General features: G+C 41.4%; 1 long non-coding RNA gene across 1 annotated transcript in view; it reads right to left on the bottom strand.

Moving 5' to 3' along the window:
- Positions 1-16,285, bottom strand: part of LOC309388409 — a 37,213-nt gene extending 20,928 nt beyond the window's left edge. Inside the window, exon 1 of the long non-coding RNA XR_014174774.1 lies at positions 16,185-16,285. This is a non-coding gene — a long non-coding RNA (uncharacterized lncRNA). The remainder of the gene's footprint in view (positions 1-16,184) is intronic.
- Positions 16,286-25,882: the final 9,597 nt, after the last annotated feature.

Consider the following 25,882-nt stretch of genomic DNA (forward strand, 5'->3'; position numbering starts at 1 on the left):
CATGGGCGAAGACCACAAAAAACAAATAAAAAACATGCGGGCAACGGCAGTAGAGACCAGGGAACCGGTTCAGGGGTGTGGTCAGCCTGGGTTACTCTTGGTTCTGCGACCCAAATTCCCACTACTGGTTAGCCTGAACCAGTGCAAACCGGTAGAAACCCACTGCTGCTTTAGCCCCATAGAACAACAACTGCTTGTCCCTGATCCCTCCACCTCGTAAGTGAAGAAAAATGCCAAATCCAGTCTAAAATCTGGCTGCCTGTGCAACCAACTATAATGATACAATACATTTAGTATTATTAAATAATATTTTCCCAGGTCCATGTGAAGAATTTATATGGACAAATATACCAACATTTAGCTAACTATACAACCAATTATAATAATATATGTGGCACATGGAAGTCTCCAAAAACAACAGAACATCACTGGTTGCCACTTATCATTCACAGCTCAAGCTAATCAGATACAATCTTAGCAAGCTACAACCCATACTAGAAAAGGACACCATACATTCTGAAACAGACCCAAATTTGGGTCTCTATTGGATGCTACCATGGGAATCAGACTCTGCAGCAAACCTCAGTGTTTTACTTTGCTCCCACATTTACACCAATAGCACCATCAAAGGCCCCAACAACTTCACACATTTAGATTGATTTCACATGCTTGTTCTTCAATGTAATATATGCAATCATCTGCTAGCAATATTCCTTTGAATTCTGCATTGGACAAACCAGTCAGACTTTGTGCAAAAGAATTAGTGAATACAGGTCAGATATCAGGACTCAAAAGAAGAATGAAGTTCTATCACAGCATTTTAATTTCCCAGCATACTCAATTGCAGGTTTCCAAGTTGTCATTTAAAGACAAGAAAATAAAGCAACACTGTACAGCGAAACACTATGAAATTCATACATATCAAAATGTTTCAGGCTATCTCCCAAGATTTTAATGATGACAATAGATTTTAAACACATTGCACTTGCCAGTTGATTAGGTATTTTTTCACTTCCAAGGTTCACTGTAAAACACAATATGTTTTGTCTTTGCTATTTTAATTTTAGTGTCGTATACTAGGGATGTCAAACTTGTGTCGTCATGGCGGTGTCATGTGATATAACACAACTTTTCCCCCTTTGCTCAACAAGGTGTGGGCATGGCCAGCACATGACGCATCCGGCCCACAGGCTGCAAGTTTGACGGCCCTGTCGTATCCTGTACCTTGTTACCCATTACAGCAAATACTCTGTCAAGGACCTTGGAGTACTCATCTCAAAAGATTTAAGTGCCAGAGCTCACTGTAACACCATTGCCAAAAAGGCATTAAGAGTTGTCAACCTAATCTTGCAAAGCTTCTTCTCTGGTAATATCGTATTGCAAACTAGGGCATACAAACCTTTGCTAGACCAATTCTCGAATACAGCTCGTCTGCCTGGAATCCGCACTGTATATCGGATATTAATACAATTGAGAGGGTCCAGAGGTATTTCACGATAAAAGTACTGGACTCCTCTACTCACAACAGAATACCCTATGCCACCAAGTTTGAAATTTTGGGCTTGGAAAACCTAGAGCTACGCCAACTACGCTCTGACCTAAAGTATGACTTCAGCAACAGAGTGGTCAATGCCTGGAATGCACTACCTGACTCTGTTGTTACATCTCCAAACCCCCATAATTTTAGCCTAAGGCTGTCTACCGTTGACTTCACCCTATTCCTAAGAGGTCTTTAAGGGGCATGCACAAGCGCAACAGTGCCTAACATCCCTGTCCTACTGTCTCCATTTATTCGTACCCATTTACTGTATTCATATGTACATTTATGCTTTAACCTGTTATCTTTTACATGTTTGACAACCTAAATAAAATAAATTAAAACAATTCAGACTCTCATGGCATCAGCTGCATACATAAGTCCACATACAGTACTGATTCACTTTTAATGTCACCATAAACATTTCTTATCCACCTAAAGAACCAATGGGCTATCACTAATTCTTGTCTTGTTCCGTTTAATGTTGACCTTTTCACTAAGCATTCCATCAGATACTATTCTCAATAACCAACTTCATACAGTATTTACATAAAGCATTCTATAATTCAAGCCAATTCATTTTACCATATGCTCACACTAAATCAACAAAGATATCTTTCTCATACATTTCTCCCTGAATAGTTCAAGATTAAAAATCTAATATATGTATCTCTTGTACTTCATAAAGCTGCACTGAAGTTCCTCTGTTTTGTTCAATTTCATTTCTCACACATTTTCAGTCAGAATATGGTCAAATCTCTTCCCAGGTAATTCAACATCATATTCACCCTACAGATTTTTTGGTTCACTCTTGCTACTTATCCCTTTGTATATGGAAACAATAATGGCATTTCCCCAATCATCAGGTTTAGATGCAATCTTAATAAGTCATACAGCCCCTCCATAAACAATCCTCTCCATATTTTAACATATTCTCCAGATACATAATTTACAACTGCAACACTACATTTGTCAGTATTTATTGCGAGGACTTCTGCTCCTTCATTTTTCTCCTTAAACAACATTTATGCACTTGCTGAAAATCAGTCTTTTACATTTCATTATCATTCTCATACAAATCTCTAAAATATCCTTACTAGCATCCCCTCATCGCAGTTTCACCCCAAATATGTGGTCACTTTTATGTTTAATTCTACTTACTTTAACTCTGAACCTACCCCTACATAGTATGGCGTTGTTGTAAATTCATGTTTCCTGAAAAAACTTTCTTTTTAGAAGATTGGCTCGTCTTCCTCAAGATTTGTGGGCTTGAAAACTACTCATCCTGCCAGTGAAACTAGCTATTTCCAATCACAAATCAAATTTTACACTATAACATAAGTTAGACAGGAATATAAGCATTCATACAACTGCCACAGGGAACATAGCTAGCCTTTCAGATTCTGGCTATATCGGCCTATCATGTTAGTCAGCAGGAAATGTTCTTTTGCTATGCTGTAAAATTCTTTGAAGATGCCAGTGACCACAGAAAGATGAAAATCAGCCAAAACTAAACAGCTGAAATGCAAGTTTCTAAAATGGCAATTCATAACCGACAGGATTGGCTTTCTTCAGGATTCATTCATAGCTTTCCTTGATGTAAAACATCCTGTCTACTAAACAATGATCTGGAGGCAATGTTATTACTCATGCTAACCTGATCGCCCTATTTCCAATATCAGTAAGCTCTTGAAACAAAAACTATTAGAATAAAATAAGGTTTCTCATAAATGCTTCAGAATAACAGCCAATGTCTAGCGATGTAATTTATATTGTTGCATGAGCGAAAAATTTTAGAGGGATATTGAAAGAAATGTATAACATGTTCTATACCTGGTAGTTCTCAAAAGATTTCTGAAAAATAAAGTTACTACTGAAGGGTCTTAAAAAGTTTAGAAGTTGTAAAATAAGAAAGGCTAAAACACACCCACCAGGACCACCATTAAAAATATAAATACATCAATTCCTAAATTTTATTTAAAATGTATATAGTAAATGTAGACCAAAAATCCTATGAAGCCATCAAATTACATAGGATTTTAGCATTTCCCAGGGCCTCAAAATAACATTGTCAATATTTCACAAGAGCTGACTTACTGGTCTCATAAGATTTCAAGGGTTTTAAAGCAGAAAAGCAAAAAAAAAAAAAAACTAATTCAAAGATAGATCTTTGCTTCTTTTTTAAAAAAAAGAAAAATAATAATCCAGTTAACAATTATATTAATAGTGAGATTCCTAAAAGATCTATATTATGAAGCATCAATTCAAAATAACAACTGCCCAGAGTTGGTTAATAAATGGGCTGCTATATAAATGTGAATGAATGAATGAATGAATGAATGAATGAATGAATGAATGAATGAATGAATGAATGAATGAATGAGCGAGCATTCTTGGGCCAAAGAGTTTGCGATATTATTCAAATGGTTTGCTTTTGAATGCATGTTTTGTTTTTCTTCAAAAAGAATACTATGTTGTAAACCAGTCTGGAAGCCCAGCCTGGGAAAAACGTTCCTGCAGTAGTCCAATAAGAGATCTAATCCTACAAAAAGCTGGGAGAAATTAATTTTAAAACTACCAAGGAACGTCGACTGGCGGGGGCCAGGAGGTATGCCTTCCCGGCGCCTGTCCTGTGAAACATTCTTTCTTTGGAAATCAGGATGGCCCTTGTTAGCCTCACATACGGCTCTAAAGACCTGGCTGAGCCATGGCCCCAGTTCTAAAATGTTTTGGACCCCATTACCTGGTAGCACTATTAATTTTTATGTCAATTATTATGATAATTCTCAGTTGCCCTGTATATATAATTTGTAACTATTTTTGTCTTTTTATGGTTTTAATTGTGATTTTGTTCACTGCCCAGAATCAATTGGATGGAGATGGGTGGCTACAGTAATCAATTAAATGCATAAATAAATAGACAGATGATAGACAGAGATAGAGAGAGAAAGAGAAAAAGACGGACAGACATACTGATTTGGCCATAAACAAAAAATATATAGTATAGTAAGCTCATTGCCACAAAGTCTGCTGATATGTAATCCGGTGGGAACGATGGCCTTCACATTTTAAAAAGAAAGTACATGAAAAATGTAATAGCTTATAAGCTCACCATACCATATCAGCCCTGTGAATACAGTAACGGGCAGCAATATAGGAGTTTTAATGAAATATCTGATTGGGATTTCCAGGCTTGAAAATAATATATATTAGATGCTGGTAAAAACAACATATTATTCCTTGCTTGTATGTTTCTACAGATCAGAAATATAATGGAAAGATTTTTCAACTTTGTTTTTCCAGAGTTTTAATAAGCACCAGCTGTTCTCCAAAATTCCAGTTACATCTCCAGAATTCCTCTACATCGCTGTCAACATTGTTCAGTACTTAAACTTTCCTTCCTGCCAAAACCAACTCTGTGCTAACTTATCCCGGACTTGATTATTGCCTTATTGAGTATCTTATGTTTTAGACTTAAAGGAAAGTAAAATTTCTCTCCTGCCATCACTTAGTTCCAGTCAGTGCAAACATTTATCCACATGAGCAATATCAACAAATGCTAGTATATTCGCATATATGTGGATTTAAGACATTATTTATTACTTCAGTCAAGGGCTCCAGAAAACTCAACAACAGGCAGAAACTAATGTTCTGAATGATACAAATCACTTTCATGCCCTCTCAAAAATGTCTTGTTGTAGGAATCAAATGGAGGAAAATCCCAATCTAAGCTACCTCATGCTCAAAGAAAAGGTGGAATGCTACCTCATATGAAATACTACTGATGTTGACATGATAATGCAGCTTGCCAGTGAAAAGTTAAGATACTGGCAAAGATCAGAGCATTCCTTTTAATTATGTTAATTTATTTTTCTCTCAAAAACAGCAGTAAATATGTCTTTCCAACTTGAAAGTTGTGTAAGGGAGGGAAAGTAGCCACCAATATCTATAGAAAGGATAAGAAGCTCTATCACTTTCTACATACATAAAGTGTCAAAACACCTACAGCAAGCTTGGGATTTTTATTTAACTTATCTCCCTCACAGAGTGACTCTGGATAGTCTCTAAAAATGACAAATAAAAATAAATAAAATTCAACCATTTTTGTTTTGTTTTCCCAGATGCCGTTGAAATTAAAATGACAACTTCTACTGAACATTTCTGTTTCACAATTCTTATTCTTACAAGATAGAACAGTAGCTTCTCATAGTGTTGTATTTTAAGCCAGGAGAGATCACAAAGATAGTCTAGTTGCCACTGTGGAAGAATTAACCAACTCTTTGTCGTGATCCAGGGTGTAGGATTCTTACACTTGTAGCTACTCTTAGGATTCAATCTGCCCTGTAAGACCTGGTCAACCTCAACAGAATAAGGACTCAACATGGCAGGCACTACTCACCTCCATAAATGTGGAAAGCTCTCCTCTTCCAATTGGCTGTGGTGCTACAAAGCAGACAGTGTGACATATTGTGAAACACTACCCTCTAAGCCAGGGGTGTCCAAACTTGGGAACTTTAAAGTTCCCAAGTTTGGACACCCCTGCTCTAAGCACATGCAATATCAAGGAAACTCAAGACTTTCTGTATTCAACTCCATCACATATTGCCTATATAAACAGTTCAACCTTTGAATTTGTAAATTCATTTGCAAATAGATATAAAATAGTTCTATATTTTCTCATTGAGAATGTAATCGTGATGGGCTTTTTAACATTTTTTTCATACCCTAAATAAATAATAAATAAAGCAGTAGCTACCTGCAATATATGTATAAAGCATGCCCTTGCTGTATACAATCAAACTCCATAAACATTTGACATGGCTGGCTAGTCTTTTCCACAGGCACCACAAGTGTCATAGAAAGAACAGAAACCAAACTCTGAGTCTCACTTCTCCCATCCTCTACTATTATCTGCACATTGGCTCTGCATTCTAGGAGATGTTTGAAGAGATATAAAAACTGCACTGTGCTTCCAGTGCATAAAAATTGCATTTTCCGGCCTACAATTCCGACATGCTTGCAAAAATGCTGCTCACTAGTTAAATATAGTTCTTTCTTATTCTTCTGAGACATGAATGTTCTCAACACACATCCAATTCCCTATTTAGGCATCTTCTAATTAGCCATTAGCCTATTCACCAATTAGGCAATTTATTTCCTTAAAACAAAAGAAAATGAAATTAAGATTCGGTTTAGTTCAGAAGGGTTTTCCGTAGGCACAAGTCATGAATATCTTTTGAAAAGTAATAAGTAGGAGAGCAGCAATATTAGAAATTTTATGTGTTTGTGGGAGGAGAAAAAGTCTCGGCTGGAAAGTATTTCAGTAGCATCAGTGAAAGCAGTTTTATTTTTCTACAGCGCTTCTCAATTATACCAGATGGTCAACAGTGACTTTTCATTCAAGAACATTTTGTTTAGCTATGGAAAAAGAAAAAGTCTGTAAATAAATTGAGAAATGAAATACTACAAAAAGCATGGCAGTAAAATTGCCAAGTATACTTAAGCTAGATACACAATATATTTCATTTTGTTGTGTTGTCCAAAATAAATCAGCTGCAGACACAACACTATGCAAACAATATTTTCTTTAACCAAAAATACAATTAGACTATTTCAAAACATTAACCACGGGCACAATTGTATGGAATTATTTCTTTGCAAGTCCCACTCCCCCTAAAAGGGGGGGGCTGGGGTCCAAGCCAACCTTTAATAAAATCAGACAAGTTACTGTTTGGATGAGAGGGTTCATATCTGGTTTAAACTTTGTTAACATTTCTTCCATTACACTTTGAAAAATTTGTGGAAACAACCACATTGCTGAGGGTAATAATCTTTTAGCAAAAGCAAGGGGGCTTCCATTTAGTTTAATGCAAGAGAGTACAAAAGTAAAGAACCTGTTAAGCTATGTATGTGTGAGGATGGTAAAATACCATTTTACACACACAAATTATGAATTCTAAATGGTGAATGGATTTTGTCTGATGCATTCAAAGTTCAGAGCTGTAAGCCAAGGTCTGATAACCTGAAGATCCACAGTATGCAAACAAATGTGATCTCTTCTAATAGACCCTTCAATAAATATTTCACAAAGAAATTTCAACTTAACAGAAAGTAAAAATAGCCAAAACACACAGATAAGGAAATCCTGGCATCATAATAATAATAATAATAATAATAATAATAATAATAATAATAATAATAATAATAATAATAATAATAATAATAATAATAATAATAATAATAATAATAATAAATATTTATTTCTTAGCCGCACCCTCTCCCGAAGGACTCGGGGCGGCGTACAACAAAACATAGGAAATAAATATATCGACATACATATAACAAAACATATACCAAGACATATACACGACATATACAAGGAGGAGGTGAACTGATAGATAAAAACAAGTAAAAACACAATGTTTAAAAACCCCTAAATAAATTGAATGCAATTAAAATACCCCAAATAAAAAAACCCGTCAGGAGCGATATAGTTGGATCAAAGTTGAGCCAGGCCAGCAACTTGAAAAAGGTGGGTCTTGAGCTTTACACAAAAGGAGCGGAGGTCAGAGGTATTCCTAATATCCGGAGGGAGGTCATTCCACAGGGCTGGGCCCGCCACAGAGAAGGCTCTACTCCTAGGCGCCGCCCCTTGACACTGTCTGGTGGACGGCACCTGGAGGAGGCCCTCTCTGTGCGAGCGGATTGGTCGCAGGGATGTATGGGGCAGAATACGATCCCGCAAGTAACTAGGTCCTGAGCCATGGAGCGCTTTAAAGATTGTTATCAAAACCTTGAAACGCACCCGATAGACCACAGGAAGCCAGTGCAGCTCGCGCAGGAACGGTGTCACATGGGAGTACCTAGTACTCCCCATAATTACCCGCGCGGCTGCGTTCTGGACCAACTGTAGCCTCCGGGTGCATTTCAAGGAGGTGCATTTCAATGATGAATGGCCTTACTATTATACATTAGCCAAATAGACTATTTGTACCCCCTGAACATCTTCAGTAACACAGAGACTACACAACAATGGATTATATACTTGTAACTGCAGTGGCTTGTTAAGCCTCTGGCAATGACAACCTATATTCCATGTTAAGGGGCATTTCTAAAGCACTGGTAAGTTTGTTTGAGCTTATGGATCATCAGCTATAAGATCATAGGCAAAGCTTATCCACATTCAGAAATGGGAAAAACTGAGCCATATGGAATTCCAAGACAAAGGAAGTACTCTAACAACAGAAGAACATTAGGGGAAAATCAGAAGAGAATCTGATGCAGATATTAGGATAATACCATGTTCATCTTAAAGATTAATCAAAGTTTGCTGCAGGCATTGCAGATATTCATTTTTCATTATTAAAACATAAGGTTAACAAGCATCTGTGTTTGTGCATAATATGCATCTGCTATTTCGTAACAATAACAGAATACACTTAATAACAAATTTTACCAGGAAGAACAAAATGATACCCAGCAGATATATCTGCTGCCTTAAGTTCTACCTTTTATTTCATAATCTTCCAATCTTCCCAATAGTCTCCACTTTTTGGTGTATCATTTCATCTACTCTGTTTCTATTTCTCACATTTTTTTCTGTGCTTCTATTATTTTAGTTAATATATTTTCGAATATCTTCAGCACTTACAACATGCATCCTGATCTTAAAATATGCACGGTATATTCTATCAGCAGAATATGTTCCTGCAAATTGTATATATTTGTGCTGTATAGTGGCAAAGGATTTAAATTGGAACTTCCAACCTCTTATATTGCTGTCTCTTATAGCCTCCCTCTGCCAGGTATATTTTATACAGATTTTGGCACAACAATTTCCCTGCCTTCATAATTTTTTTATTTGTATATGACTCTTTCAATGTTGTATATTTTTCTAGGCAAGAATAAACCTGTCAGGAGTTCTCGGCACAATCCCATTCAGCAATGGTATGCCAGTTTCCATGCTTGACCTATTTTTACATTTGCAAAATCCAAACCAGCCAGCTAAAATGTTTGACTGAACTAGTACCATCAATATGTAGATTTCTCTTCTTCAAATGATGCTTTGCAAATCCATTCAAATGTCAGATATGCCATGAAATTGATCAATATTTCCTTTACAAGTTTTAAAATATATGCAGTATATTATACACTATTTCTAAATTGGCTCTTTGTTTATCATTTTCAGACACCAAACTGTTCTTCTATTGCCAAGCCACTAAATATTTTAGATGTATTTACCAGTTTGGATAATTGGTTCAACAAAAATAAATGAAATATACAAACGTACATACAGAAGCCCCATATTATGAACAGAGCAATAGAGAGGGAAATAGAATATTCTTCATATCATTAAGATCCTTGTACACAGGTTACAGGCTTCTTTCCTTAATTTTACTGGAAAAACCAAAAGCACGTACAAAGGAATGCATGCGCAGAGCTGATGTCTCAATTTATTTAAACAAAAAACTCTATGAAGAAAAGCACGACCATAATTTCTCCAGGAATGTGATCCACATGCCTTCAAGAGATTAGCTGGATTAGAGATTTACAATATGATTCTATACCTGTCTATTAATTTTACTGGAAAACAAAAACCATTAAGTTCAATGGTGTGTGTGTGTGTGTGTGTGTGTGTATTTGTTTTCATAGATTTTCACGACGTATTCGGGTCTATATATATATGCCTGATTAACTTAGAACTTTTGTGTACACACACACACACACACACACACACACACACACACACACACATGCCTGGTTAACTTATGCCTGTACGGTGAAATACAGTCTTATACATTTGATGCTAACAATTTGGGTTGTAAGGTATTCCTAATGTAGGGCTGCGAATGAGAAGTCACAGCTGCACAGGTACCTTTCTCTTTCACAAGGCGTTGGGATCCTTAGTACCCCTCCTCCAGATGAGCTCACAGAATGGGCTGATATCAGTTAGGATAAAGAAGTTGAAGGTACAAAGATACCACGCCTCATAGGTTTGATCAGCAAAACTCAGCATCTTGCATTGGGATCTGGCAGTCAAGGATCAACGCCAAAGTGTCACGCCAGGGGTGGGCTGCTACGTGTTTGCCCGGGTTCAGGAGAACCTGTAGCTATCGTGTTTCCCCGAAAATAAGACAGGGTCTTATTTTCTTTTGACCCCTGAAATAAGCACTTGGCCTTATTTTTGGGGAGGTATTATTATTTTTGGGGTGCAGGAGGCGGCAAGGGTGGTCACCTCAGGGCTCCTGCTGTATTGCAATATTTTCAGGGAGGGCTTATTTTCGGGGGAGGGCTTATTTTGGTGCACACGCTCAAAAACCCGATTGGGCTCATTATCCAGGGAATTCTTATTTTCGGGGAAACAGGATAACGTTATGACAGGTTTGGAGAATCTCCAAGTCCCGCCCCTGGCTGCCCCTCCCACTCACCAGCCCCAACCCTTTGGCCTCTGCCTCCCAGCAATTTACCTCTTTGCAGCAAATAGGGGCTTGTAGAGGCTTCAATAAGCTATAGAAGTGATGGTGAACTTTTGGCTCGTGTGCCAAAAGTGAGGGGAGCGTAGGGGAGTCATGCACAGGTGTGCCACACCCATAATGCAATGTGCACGATGCCAGCACACATGCGTGCTGGACCAGCGCTCCCCTCCCCGTCCTCCCCTCCCCATGCTTTTTTTGCCCTCCTCAGGCTCCAGAGGCTTTATCGGAGCCCGGAGAGGGCAAAAACAGCCACCCCGCCCCGTCTCCCCGGAGGCCCTCCTGAGGCTTCAGGAACTTGCCTGAAGCCTCCAGAGCGCAAAAAAACCAACCCTATGGGAAAACTGGAAGTTCGGCAATGGACTTCCAGTTTGCTTGTAGGGCTGTTTTTCGTCGCCCAGAGCCTTTAGGGGCCTTCAGGAGGCGTCCCTGAAGGCTCCGGAGGATGAAAAACAGCTCCACTGTGACTTCCAGTTTGCTCATAGGGTCGGTTTTTGCCCTCCAGAGCCTTCAGGAAAGCTTCCTGAAGGCCCCTGAAGGCTCCGGAGGCCTAAAACCGGTTCTTCAAGGAAGCCTCCGGAGGTGAATAATGGCCTCAAAAGAAGGGAGAAATCAGCTGGCCAGCACGTGCAACACCTCGCGTGCCCTGACAAATGGCTCCGCGTAGGTTCGCCATCAGCTATAGCAATCCCTGCAGCCTGAAACAGCTGATGATTGGGAGAAATTGAAAGTGAAACTTGCTGTTTGCTCCAGGAGACAAATTGCTGGGAGGCAAAGGCAGATTTTTTTTTCTTGTGCTAATCAGGCTGTTTGCTGCAAGGAGGTAAGACAACAACTATAAATGCCTATAGAATGTTCAAATTATTAGACTTATTTTTGAAAGACTGCTTTATTATTCTAGACAACTTAACAAAATGAAGAAGCTTTTTAAAATAAATGCTTGATCTGAAGAGGCCCCAGTGCTATTGTTTTAAAAAGTGATATTCTTTTAAATAGCAGAGAATAACTATACTTCTAGAAAGCACATCAATTTTAACATCATCTGAACAAATATAGTCTGAAATATAACACTACAAACAGTGTATATTGTCTGTACTGTTTGCTGTTTGCTGCAAAGAGGCAAATTGCTGGGAGACAGAGGCAGATATTTTCCTCTTGTTTTCCTCCCCAAAAGCTAGGTGCATCTTATATTTTGGAGCCTCTTATACTCCGAAAAATGCAGTAAATGCAATCAGTGCATGAGTCAAAGTTATGTTTTCATACAATTGCAGCTATTAATCTTCTTATGAGGTTGCAAACCTTTGTTGCTATGAACAAACCTGTCCATAACTCCATCCTAGAAGGTCAAGAAAAGGCAGAAAAGGGATAGTCTCTGGTGTATGGGTTACACAAATGGCACTCCAGAAACTAATCCTTCCCTGCCTTCTCCCACCATTTTTCCCCACCTTCCACTCTACTGTTCACAGATCTGCTCAGATACAGGTAGTTCTCAACGTGCAACCACAAAAGAGCCCAATGTTTCTGTTGTTAAGCAAGAAATTTGCTCTATTGGGTTTTGCTCTATTTTACGACCTCTCATGCCACAGTTGTTATGTGAATCACTGCAGCTGTTATGTTAGTAACATGGTTGTTAAGTGAATCCAGCTTTCCCATTCACTCTGCTTGTCAGAAGGTTGCAAAAGGGGATCACATGACTCTGAGACAATACAACTGTCATAAATATGAGTCAGTTGCCAAGCGTCTGAATTTTGATCACAAGACCATGGGGATGCTGCACCAGTTGTAAATTTGAAAAACGGTCATAGGTTTTTCAATGCCATTGTAACTTCAAACAGTACCTAAACAAACTGTTATAAGTTGAGGACTACCAGTACTGTAAGGTAAGAAATGAACTGTATATGTTTTTATGTTTGTTGGATTTGCAAACAAAACAGACTTACAAACAGCATCTCGGAACATAAAGCATTTGTAAATAGAGCCCTGTCTGTCCTGGTGTTTCTCCCAGCCTGCTCTATTTCTTCTTGTTTAAAAAAAAAAGAACACTATTTTTGTTGGCTAAAACCAGTAGCCCCAAAGATACTAATACAGTGCAAACACATGTTCCTCATTTTCTCTTGTTGAAAAATAATTTCATGCACTGAATGATAGATACTTTCAGTTTAAAAACTTTCTCAAGATAATGTTACATGGATAAATTTGGGGTTGAACAGCAAACACAGCACAGTTTTTTACTATCGCCTTTTTAATTTCTTGGCACTTGTTATTTTCCTGCTCAGAGCAATTTTTGTCACTGTTTGGTTAATTCCCTATGTTTCTAGTTTGAACAGAATGAACTTCATCAAACCATGTAATAAAGAACTATGGGACATGTAATCTATCCTTTTGACTCTGGATAGTTGGATGCTATATTAAACTATAAAAAGTTTATGAAGTATATATTAAACTACAATACACACACACACACTCATTAAAATGTTTAAATGAGAAGATTAAAAACTAACACCAACTAGTATGAACCGAAAAGTGCAAGAAAACTATGGTTGAAGAAAAATGATAGAAAAAAAGGTACAAAGAAATGGCTTTTGATACTCTTCACAGCAATTCTAAGTACTGCTGCTATAATAAATTTAAAAGGAAAAGAACAAGGGCTTCAAAAATCTCATTTTTGGAGTCAAAATGACATGTTAATATTTGACTGCCTCAATAGTTGCATTCCTTGTTTTAGCTCAGGGATTTCTAAACTTGGCAACTACAAGTCTAAAAGTTGCCAAGTTTAGAGACTTCTGATTTAACAGAATAATAAAGTTAGAAGGGACTTTGAGGTCTCCTAGTCCAACCCCTTGCTCAAGCAGGAAATCCTATACTATTCCAGACAGATGGTTGTCCAATCTCTTCTTTAAAACCTCCAGCTTTGGAACACCAACAATTGGAGAATAAGTTGATCCTCTCTTCTTTGTTGCAGCCCCTTATATATTAGAATACTATCATGACACCCCCAGTCCTTCTTTTCATTAATCTAGATCAGTGTTTCTCAAACTTGGCGACTTTAAGTCCTGTGGACTTCAACTCCCAGAATTCCCCAGCCAGCTATGCTGGCTGGGGGATTCTGGGAGTTGAAGTCCACAGGACTTAAAGTCGCCAAGTTTGAGAAACACTGATCTAGATATACCCAATTCCAGCAATTCTTATGCATATGTTTTAGCCTCCAGTCCCGTAATCATCCTTGTTGCTCTTCTCTGCACTCTTTCTAGACATTCAACATCCTTTTTGGCAACCAAAACTGGATGCAATATTCCAGATGTGGATCATACCAAGGCATTAAAAAGTAGTATTAACACTTCCCATGATCTTGATTCTATTCGTATTAATGCAGCCTAGGACTGTATTGGTATTTTGGCATCTACAGCACGCTGCTGGCCCATATTTATGTGATTATCCACTAGCTTAATGGCCAGTTCAACAAAAACTACATGAAGATTGTAAAAAATCATACACTTAAGCTAAAAGAATGCTATTTCCATCTTGAATTTCTTATACTTTTACTCAGCCTTTCATTCAGGGGCTCAAGCCTCTGTACATGGTGCTCCCACTCCCTATTTTTCCCACCGCAACCCTGTGAGGTAGGTTGGGTTTAAGAGTAGAGAAGTTGACCCAAAGTAAATTTCCATAGGTGAATGGGAACTCCTTCAGCTCCCTGTGGTGCCAGCCCAACACTTTAACCACTACCCACACTGCATAAAATGATTTTGTGTGTATGTGCTTGTGTGTGATTTCATATATTTCAAAAGTACTTTCACTGAAAATTGGTCAGATGGCTTGAGTCTTAGCACTGAGTAGTGGGAACTCAGAAATAGCTCTCTGCCCCATGTTTTCAACTGATTATATTCTTATACCCAGTATTTGGAATTTGATACCCAGACAATGTAGATGGATTACTGTATTTGTCGGGGTATAAGATGGACCTTTTTCTCTCAAAAAAGAGGCTGAAAATCTGGGTGCGTTTTATACACTGAATACAGCATTTTTTGCCTCCCGAAACCTCATCCTCTTCACCAAAATGGCCGTACATAACCTTTAGGAGCCTTGTAGAGTGCTCCTGGGACATGGGAAGGGGCGTTTTTTGCTCAATTTTGCCTCCACAGCCCCCAAGAGCATTCTATAAGCCTCCTAAAGGTTATGCATGCTCTTTTTATGACAAAAAATGAGCCTGTTTTCACGAAAAATGGGCCACTTTTTTCTCATTTTCGCCGCCCCAAGAGCACTCTACAAGCCTCCTAAAGCTATTCATGCCCTTTTTTTGAAAAAAAAAAAAAAACGGGCCGTTTTTGGGAGGTCTGCAGAGTGCAAAAACTTTTTTTTTAATTTGCTTCTTCAAAACCTTGGTACGTCTTATACTCCTGTGCATCCTATACTCTGAAAATACGGTATCTGTCCTTACTATCATCAAAAAAACTGATATTGCAGCACCGAAAAGATAAACGTATGGCCTTATTTAATCAATGGATTGAGGACCTGATTACACTTGCCACCAATGAGCGGGTTGCCTATAGGCACAGACTTACATGTAGATAAATATAATGAGATAGGGCCTTCTTTATAAAAAAAATAGTTATATAAATATAATTATATACTTATACAAAGGTATCAGAAATATATATTTTTTCTATTGCATTTTATTTTATTTTAAGAAATTTGTGTTTTTATTTTTGCATTTTGTTGTTTCTTTTTCCTTACATTTTTTTTTTTTAAAAATCTTTGTTATAATATAAAAAGGATGCCAAAGAAAACTTTGTTCTCAGACTAACTGCTTACATTGGTGTCATAGCTCAAGTAATTTGCCAACCACTAGGCTGGGCAGGCACTAAAGATATTCAGTGGTTACACCCTCCAACAATGACACAAAGGCTTGTGTGTGATTTCAGATATTTCAAAAGCACTTTCACTGAAATTTGGTCAACCCAAAGCAATAAAAACATCTTTTAGCCACTGTATACCGTAGCAAAAAGGAAAGATTTTAACCTATAGACGTTTTTTCATTCGATCCAAGGCTACACAAACGTATTATTAGGCCTTTTCTCTCCCTGAGTATCCTACCTCCAAAATATTTGGCTTGTGTACAGATTAGAATACATCACTTTCTAATATTTCAGGCCAGTTTCTTACTGATGTCTCACCCAATTTCCTCATGGAAGTTTCTTCTCTGTTTTCCCTCCTTTGCTCAGTCTGGCCTTTCTCATTCCTCTGAAAGAATAACCCTCTTTTTGCAGGAAGATGCAGTGGCTGTTGGGAAATGTAGTCTTATTATATAGGCTATGCAAAGCACCAGACCTTTAAGGATCAGTCACCAGTGAATGATTAGAAGCATTATAGCAGGGGTGTCCAAACTTGAGAACTTTAAGACTTGTGAACTTCAACTCCCAGAATTCCCCAGCCAGCATGGCTGGCTGGGGAATTCTGGGAGTTGAAGTCCACAAGTCTTAAAGTTCCCAAGTTTGGACACCCCTGCATTATAGTATTAATCCTAGTTCTTTATTCTAAAAACAGGAAAAAATGATAAAAGTCATATTTATTTTTCACTGGATAAATTACTGATGGATTACAACACTCCTCTGAAAGCTCCCTCCTCTGAATTTAAAGTGGAATATTCCAAAAGGAATAATAGAGAGTAAATGCAAGAATTGTTCATATATAATTATGAAAGGAAAGCACTTGGTCTTCCTATGGGCAAACTCAGTATAATTATTGTGGAAACTTTTTGTATGTCAAGTTCAGCTATCAAGAATGTATGTGAAATTTTCTGCAGTAATTATTGAGCAAATAAAGTGGATAAAAAGCATTATCAATTATGTACTCATGGGCACTATTACACTGGTTCCAATTTAGTTTAAGATACAAAGCAAAGTACATTTACTCAGGGGTACATCTCACTTGAAAACATGGGACATTTCTTAGTAGACATACTCCAGGTGTGGAAATTGTTAGATATTCACTCTATCTGCTATGATTTCCACCAAGGTCCTCTGTTCAGGCGGGAACAGATATTGAATCCTATTGGTTAAGAGGTCTGACAGCTCCCTATAAAAGGGCTGCTGTCAGACCAAGCAGTTGCTGGATTGTACAGACTATTCTATCGTTAATAAAGAGCTGTTGTTGCCATAAGCCTGTCTCTGCCTTCTCAATACCCAATCTAACAGAAATGATTTGTTTCTTATTTTACATGCTTAAATCTGGATGAATTGGTCTGTTTTTCTCCCTCTTTCGTACCATATTGTGGGAAGCCACCCCCTCCTAGAAGAATGAAATATTTTGAGGAATATTAAAAAGACATAATATTTCAAATATTTCCCAGAGGGAGAAATGGAGAAACAAGTTTTTTAGAGAAAGCAACCCCCATCTTTTCTTAATAGCCTTGGGAGATATTTTGTGCCCATTAAGAAAGACTAGGCCAACCTAGCTATAAAAAAAAGTCTCTCTGCTCCAGGATGATGTGATTACCCTTCAGGACATAATAGGATTAACCCACTGCCATTTAGCAGAAAACATAGAGCTCACTACATTGCACAATCTCCTAAGGATATTTCAGAACACAAGCATTCATTGGATCATCTCAAAGCAGATCAAACTTCAACCAAACTTTGCCTATAGAGCCAGCTATGACTCCTACACAGTGACGTGCGGTGAGGTTTATGGCTGGTGAGCCCGACCGGATAAGTTTCTCTTCTCAGAAATGTCAGAAAGGGACAGGTAGGCTGCCACAGCTCCACTGAGAAGACATTTCTGAGAAGAGAAACTTCTCCTTTCTCCTCCTCCCCCCCCCACTCCCTTCTAGCCCTGATTTATTTTATTTATTTATTTATTATTCACACTTATAGACCGCCCCCTCTCCCGGAGAGGACTCGGGGCGGTGTACAGTCACTAAAATACATTATAAAATACATACATAAACAATTAAATTAATACTGGTGAAGGAGGTTATGAGACTGTAATCGAATAATAAATATAATACGTTAAAAGCCTATAAAACCCTTAAAACCCAATTAAAATAAATAAATCCCGGGAGGTAAAACTAAGACAGTGCCAGGCCAGCTGATTGAAATAGGTGAGTCTTTAACTTTTGCCGGAAGGAGCGGAGGTCGGTGGTGGTTCGAATGTCTGGGGGGAGGTCATTCCAGAGGGTTGGGCCCATCACAGAGAAGGATCTACTCCTAGGTGTCGCCCGCTGGCATTGCCTAGCAGACGGCACCAGGAGGAGCCCCTCCCTGTGTGAGCGGATAGGTCGCAGGGACGTGTGTGGTAGGATGCGATCCTGCAGATAACTAGGTCCTCTGCCATGGAGCGCTTTAAAGATGGTAATCAATACCTTGAAACGCACCCGAAAGGCTACAGGTAGCCAGTGCAGCTCGCGCAGGAGAGGTGTTACGTGGGAGTAACGAGTACTTCCCATAATAACCCGCGCGGCTGCGTTCTGAACTAGCTGCAGTCTCCGGATGCGTCCCAAGGGAAGCCCCATGTAGAGGGCATTGCAGTAGTCCAGGCGAGACGTCACCAGCGCATGAGTGACCGTGCGCAGGGCACTCCGGTCCAGTAGGGGGCGCAATTGGCGCACCAGGCGAACCTGGTGGAATGCCCCCCTTGCCACGGCTGTCACATGGTCCTCCATTGACAGCCGGGCATCAAGGAGGACACCCAAATTGCGCGCCCGCTCCACAGGGGACAACTGTTCGCCCCCTATGGCCAGCGATGGAGTCAGCTGGCTGAACCGAGGTGCCGGCAACCACAGCCATTCGGTCTTGGAGGGGTTGAGTTTGAGTCTGTTGTCCCCCATCCAGAGCCCGACGGCCTCCAAACACCGGGACATCACTTCGACAGCCTCGTTGGGGTGGTTTGGGGTTGAAATATACAGCTGAGTATCATCAGCGTAGAGGTGGTATTCAACCCCAAAACCACGGATGATCTCACCCAGCGGCTTCACATATGCGTTGAACAGGAGAGGCGAGAGGACCGACCCCTGTGGCACCCCACAAGTGAGTGGCCTCAGGGACGACCTCTGTCCCCCTGTCAACACACATTGCTTCCGGTCAGAGAGGTAGGAGCCGAACCACCGCAAAACGGTGCCTCCGACTCCCATCCCCTCCAACCGGCGCAATAGGATACCATGGTCGATGGTATCAAAAGCCGCCGAGAGGTCTAATAGGACCAGGATAGAGGAGCAACCCCTATCTCTGGCCCTCCAGAGATCATCGACCAACGCGACCAAGGCTGTCTCGGTGCTGTGCCCGGGTCGGAAGCCGGACTGGCGTGGGTCTAGATAATCGGATTCGTCTAGGTGTCGCGGGAGCTGCTGCGCCACCACATTCTCAACAACCTTCGCCACGAAGGGAAGGTTGGAGACTGGACGATAGTTAGCTAGCTCCATTGGGTCGAGTGAAGGCCTCTTGAGCAAGGGTCTCACCACCGCCTCTTTCAAGGCGGTTGGTAAGTAACCCTCACCCAATGACGCGCTCACCAGGCCCAGGAGCCAGCCTCGTGTCACCTCCCAGGCTGCCAGTACCAGCCAGGAGGGGCACGGGTCCGTTAAACAAGTGGTGGGTCGCAGCCGTCCACGCAACCTGTCCAAATCCTCGGGGGCAACAGAGTCAAACTCCTCCCAGAGTGGTCTCTCAAGACTCGCTGTTGGCGGCTCGTCTGGTCCACTGACGGAGGTCCACCCGCTCCGGATCTGATCGATTTTGTCCTGAAGATATTCCCCAAACTCCTCTGCTCTACCCTGTAAGGGTGTCTCCCGCACCCTCTGCGATAGAAGGGAGCGAGTCACCCTAAACAGGGCGGCAGGGCGGTTATCCGCGGACGCAATAAGAGCAGCACAATGTCTACGTTTGGCCGCTCTTATTGCCACAAGGTAAGTCCGCAAATAGGCTCTTACCTGTGTTCGGTCAGATTCGGAGCGTGAGGACCTCCACCTGCTCTCTAGACGTCTCCTGTGGCGCTTCATCACCCTAAGCTCCTCAGTAAACCAAGGAGCCCGGGTGGGTCGATGCCGCAGGAGAGGTCGCAAAGGCGCAACCTGGTCCAAGGCCCCAGTCGTCGCCCTATTCCAGGCGGTCACTAGGTCCTCGGAGCGGGAGCGGGACAAGGCTACAGGAATTGGCCCAAGCTCCGTCTGGAATCTGTCAGATTCCATCAGGTGCCTGGGGCGGTACCAGTTTATAGGGTCTGGTTCCGCCTCCTCGCGGTGGGGGATAGCGCCAGGGAAGTCCAGCCGGAGGGATGAGTGGTCTGACCATGACAGGGGCGTGATGACTAAGTCCCCTATTCCCAGATCACTCGTCCACTGTTCAGATACAAAAATGAGGTCCAGTGTGTGGCCCCCTTCGTGAGTGGGGCCCTGCACTAATTGGGTCAGGTCCATGGCCGTCATGGAAGCCATGAACTCCCGAGCCGCCTCGGAAGCCGCTCCCATTGACGGCAAGTTGAAGTCCCCCATGACCAAGAGTCTGGGAGTCTCAACTGCCGTCGCAGAGATTAGCTCGAGGAGCTCGGGCAGGGCTGCTGATGCATAGCGAGGAGCCAAGTATACAATCAGCAAGCCCCACTGCCTCCCTGGGCCCCAGTTCACACCAAGGGACTCACACCCGGGTATCTGAGGAACAGTGAACTCCCTCGGCTCTAAACATTCCCGCATAACCACCGCCACCCCTCCACCCTTACCCAGGGCCCGAGGCTGATGATGTTACCTAGGCATTTTTTGCATCAGGCGAGCCCGGGATCCTTGCAAGGGGAATGGATCACATGTGCAGGAGGCTTCTCAGCACCAGGCTCAGATCAGCGCAGCCGCAGTCCCCTTCCCCTGCACACATGGTCCCATTTCCCTCCTTCCTGAGCCAACATGAAGGGGACCGCGACTGCGCTGATCTGAGGCTGGTGCTGAGGAGCCTCCTGCACACATGGTCCCATTCCCCTTGCAAGGATCCTGGGCTCGCCCGATGCAAAAAATGGCGAGATCGGCGCACTTGGGGCTGCTGCTGTGATGTCCAGGGAGGCTAAAGCAAGCCGCGCACCTCTCCCAGCCACTTTTGCGGCTTCCCAGAGTATTTTTTTTTTAATTTTCATGATGAGAGCGGTGAGGCTCTGCCTCCCCTGACTGCACGTCACTGCTCCTACATGGCCCCATGGGAGTCTGACAACAACCAATAGAATACATGTTCTTGCAGGAACAGAACAGAAAGTTAAAGTGCAAAGCCCAAGAGAAGGTATAACCCCACACATACTCCATGTAGTCAGCTGCCCAGAACCCATGCGGCTCTGCTCAGGGGTGGGTTGCTGCCAGCGTTGCTGTTGGTTCACTTCGTAAGCGCATGCAGAGTTGACTGTAAATTGTTTTGTGCATGCACAGAACATGAAAAAATTACTAAAAACCATGCTGGCAACAGCAGCGGTGACTGGGGAACCGGTTCGGGGCATGGCCAGCTGCCAGGCCAAAATACCACTACCGGTTTGCCCGAAACAGTGTGAACCGGTAGCAATTCACCTCTGGTTCTGCTTCATCATTAAACCCACTTTCCAATCAGCTTCCAGCCTCCATTTTGTCTCCAGTGCCTTTGTCTTGGCTTGGAGCTGAACCAAATGGATATTTATTCCCACAATATGTATGCCTTTTTTTTTAATCAGGGAAGTATGAGAGGAAAAAATTAAAGGAAATGAGAGGTTTGAAATCAACTAACTTGGAACAATTTATACACAAAACAGAATGTTAAATGCTATGTAACACAAAGCTTGAGAGGAAGAAGAAAACAATTATATATAATTTGTCAATCACTTTTCTTCAGCTATAAGTACACCTGCAAATTTTCTTACAGAACATTTGGATTTTAGATGAAAAATAAAAATCAGCCCAAGTTTTGTTCAGTGAACCATTTTATCTGTTTTAACTATGGTATATATAAAGTTTTTATCACCTAAATAAAAAAAATATGAAGCAGAAGATGAATATTATAAGCTGCTTATGTAATAACCAATATGATTGGTCTGAAAAGTAATAGATGCCAATTTCTTTCAAATCATTTCCTTCCACAGAAATGACATGAAATGTAAAATAAATTATCTAGTTATCATCAGATGTCAGCCTCTTTAAATGACATAATCTTGGTTTTTAACCAATCAGTTCTTTTCTGCAGAGTAGTACATTCTGCTGATTAAGATGTCAGCATAAAGCACAGCTTCTCATTTTAATTCTCACTGAGCAGCTTCTACAATGGTGAAATGTCTTAATTAAGTGGCATGGGGAAACCCCACAAAATTGTAAATAAAATGTTCCATATTATTATTTTTAAATGCCTTAGGATAGTTCTGCCAAAGGGATTGTGAAATATGCTACCAACTTTCTTAAGCCAATTTAAGAGAAGGAAATTATCACAAAACAATTTTAGGCATGCCTACTCATATATTTATTTTCATTCTTCAGGTGCTAAATATGATTTATTCCTAACTGGAAATGCATACAATTTTGTTAAAAAACTAAATAACTTTCAGAAAGGGGTAGAACAATGCCTTGATTATTATATATATATTTTTCCTATTTATAGGAAAGCTAGATCTCTTTTACAGATTCTTGAAAATTAAGTTACAACGTAAGATTATGGAAGGAACTTGAATGCATAGGAATCTCTGTCATTTAAGTACATATTAATTGGTACTCTGCTGTGTTTCATCAATTGATAAGAAACATTTCTTCTTCTTATTATAATTATATACTTTATTCATTAAACATGAAACTCAGCCAACTGAACATTCAAAAATGCATTACAAATACCAGTGACTGGTGCTAACGGTTGAGATCATTGCCAGCGTCCTAGGTATCAACCTAGTACCTTCTTAAAATATAAGATGTTCCAAGTAGCGCAGTTTTTTGCAATTCCGCTGATGTTATTGTAGGAAGCTGCAATTTGTTAATGTATCTTGTAAAATTCTTGGACATGGTGCCAAGTGCCCCGATGACAATGGGTATCACTGTTACATGCTTCATCCATAGTCATCTAGTTTCGATGGCCAGGTTGCAATATTTCATTTTTTCCAGTTCTTTTTCTTCTGACTCTGGCATCTCCAGGAACAGCGATATCAATAAACTGTACACTTCGGTCCTCTACAATTGTTGTTGTTGTTGTTGTTGTTGTTGTTGTTGTTGTTATTCAATTGTATCACAGTGGCCAGTTGTTTCGCCGGATTTGGCATTCATTACTAGTCGGGCCACACCCAGGGGCTTAGGACGTCGCAACGTATTTTCATAATATACGTGCAGATCCAAGCAGTGCAGCTTTTTGCATTTGACTGATGGTGATTTTGTCAAGTTTTAACTGTTTTAAATGTAATTCCAGTGCTTTTGAAATAGCTTCTAGTCTGCCAATTACCACTGGAATTACCACTGCTGGTTTGTGCCATAATCGTTGAATTTCAATTTTTAGGTCCTGGTATTTCGCGATTTTTTCATGTTTCTTCTCGTCGACCCTACTATCACCTGGTATTGCGATGTCTATGATTGTAACCTTATTTTTCTCAACCAGTGTGATGTCTGGTGTGTTATGCGCCAGTATTTTGTCCATTTGTATACGAAAATCCCATAGGATCTTGACCATCTGATTTTTGGTGACTTTTTCAGGCTTATGTTCCATCAGTTTGTTGTTGTTTTAATATTATAATTTTGGCACAAATTCCAGTGGATCATTTGTGCTACTGAATTGTGCAGCAATTTATAATCAGTCTGCCTGATTTTTTTACAGCAGCTGAGTATGTGGTCAACAGTTTCATTAACTTCTTTGCAGAGTCTGCATTTATTTATTTATTTGTTTGTTTATTTACTGCGCTTCTAGACTGCCCCCTCTCCCAAAAGGGACTTGGGGCGGTGTACAGTCCATACAAAAAATACATCATAATATAATTAAATAGCTGAACAATTAGAGTTAAATAGGTAGAGTTAAATATGGAGGAGGTTAAAAAGAAAGTTAAAAAGAACTGTACAGCTGAGTAAAGTATGTATAAATATAATTTTAAAACCCTTAAAAATATCACACAAATTAAATTTTAAAAGCAATACCCCTAAAATAACCAGTTAAAAATATGTCTACCAGGAGGTTACAGTTATAATTATGCCAGGCCTGCTAATTGGAACAGGTGAGTCTTCAATTTTTGTCGGAAGGAGCGGAAGTCAGTGGTGGTTCTAATGTCGGGGGGGAGGTCATTCCAGAGGGTTGGGCCCATCACAGAGAAGGCCCTACTCCTTGGTGTCACCCGTTGGCATTGCCTAGTGGACGGCACCAGGAGAAGCCCCTCCCTGTGAGAGCGAATTGGCCGCAGGGATATGTGTGGGAGGATGTGATCCCGCAAGTAAGGGATCCTGTGCCATGGAGCGCTTTAAAGATGGTAGTCAAAACCTTGAAACGCACCCGAAAAACCACAGGCAGCCAGTGCAGCTCGCGCAGGAGAGGTGTTACGTGGGAGTACCTAGTACTCCCCATCACAGCCCGCGCGGCTGCGTTCTGGACTAGCTGCAGTCTTCGGGCGCGTCCCAAGGGCAGCCCCATGTAGAGAGCGTTGCAGTAGTCCAGGCGAGACGTCACCAGTGCATGAGTGACCGTGCGCAGGGCATCCCGGTCCAGTAGGGGGCGCAATTGGCGCACCAGGCGAACCTGGTGGAACGCCCCCCTTGCCACGGCTGCCACATGGTCATCCATTGACAGCCGGGCATCTAGGAGGACGCCCAAATTGCGCGCCCATTCCACAGGGGGCAATTGTTCGCCCCCTATGGCCAGCGATGGAATCAACTGGCTGAACCGAGGTGCCGGTAGCCACAGCCACTCAGTCTTGGAGGGGTTGAGTTTGAGTCTGTTGTCCCCCATCCAGACCCCGACGGCTTCCAAGCATCAGGACATCACTTCGACAGCCTCATTGGGGTGGTTTGGGGTTGAAATGTACAGCTGGGTATCATCAGCGTACAGATGATACTCAACCCCAAAACAACAGATGATCTCCCCCAGTGGCTTCACATATGCGTTGAACAGGAGAGGCGAGAGGACCGACCCCTGTGGCACCCCACAAGTGAGTGGCCTCAGGGTCGACCTCTGCCCCCCTGTCAACACACATTGCGTCCGGTCGGAGAGGTAGGAGCCGAACCACCGCAAAATGGTGCCTCCGACTCCCATCCCCTCCAGCCGGCGCAATAGGATACCATGGTCGATGGTATCAAAAGCCGCTGAGAGGTCTAATAGGACCAGGATAGAGGAACAACCTCTATCTCTGGCCCTCCAGAGATCATCAACCAACGCGACCAAGGCTGTCTCCGTGCTGGGCCCGGGTCGGAAGCCGGACTGGCGTGGGTCTAGATATTCGGATTCGTCAAGGTGTCGTGGAAATTGCTGCGCCACCACATTCTCAACAACCTTCGCTAGAAAGGGAAGGTTGGAGACTGGACGATAATTAGCTAGCTCTGTTGGGTCGAGTGAAGGCCTCTTAAGTAAGGGCCTCACCACCGCCTCTTTCAAGGCAGTTGGTAAGGATCCCTCACCCAATGAGGCGTTCACCAGGCCCAGAAGCCAGCCTCGTGTCACCTCCCAGGTTGCCAGTACCAGCCAGGAGGGACATGGGTCCATTGAACATGTGGTGGGTCACAGCCGTCCACGCAATCTGTCCAAATCCTCGGGGGCAATAGAATCAAACTCCTCCCAGAATGTTCTCACAAGACTCACTGTTGGCGGCTCGTCCGGTCCACTGGTCCGATCCATTTGGCATCATCAGAGGTTTTTTCGATTTTGGCCTTAATGGCATTTGTTCGGATAGCTTGTTCTTGCGCAGCCAGGATTAGTGACTCTGTTTCTTTCTTTAA

The sequence above is a fragment of the Natrix helvetica genome (genome assembly GCF_964273705.1).
Source record: "Natrix helvetica genome assembly, chromosome: 2".
Taxonomy (NCBI): domain Eukaryota; kingdom Metazoa; phylum Chordata; class Lepidosauria; order Squamata; family Natricidae; genus Natrix; species Natrix helvetica.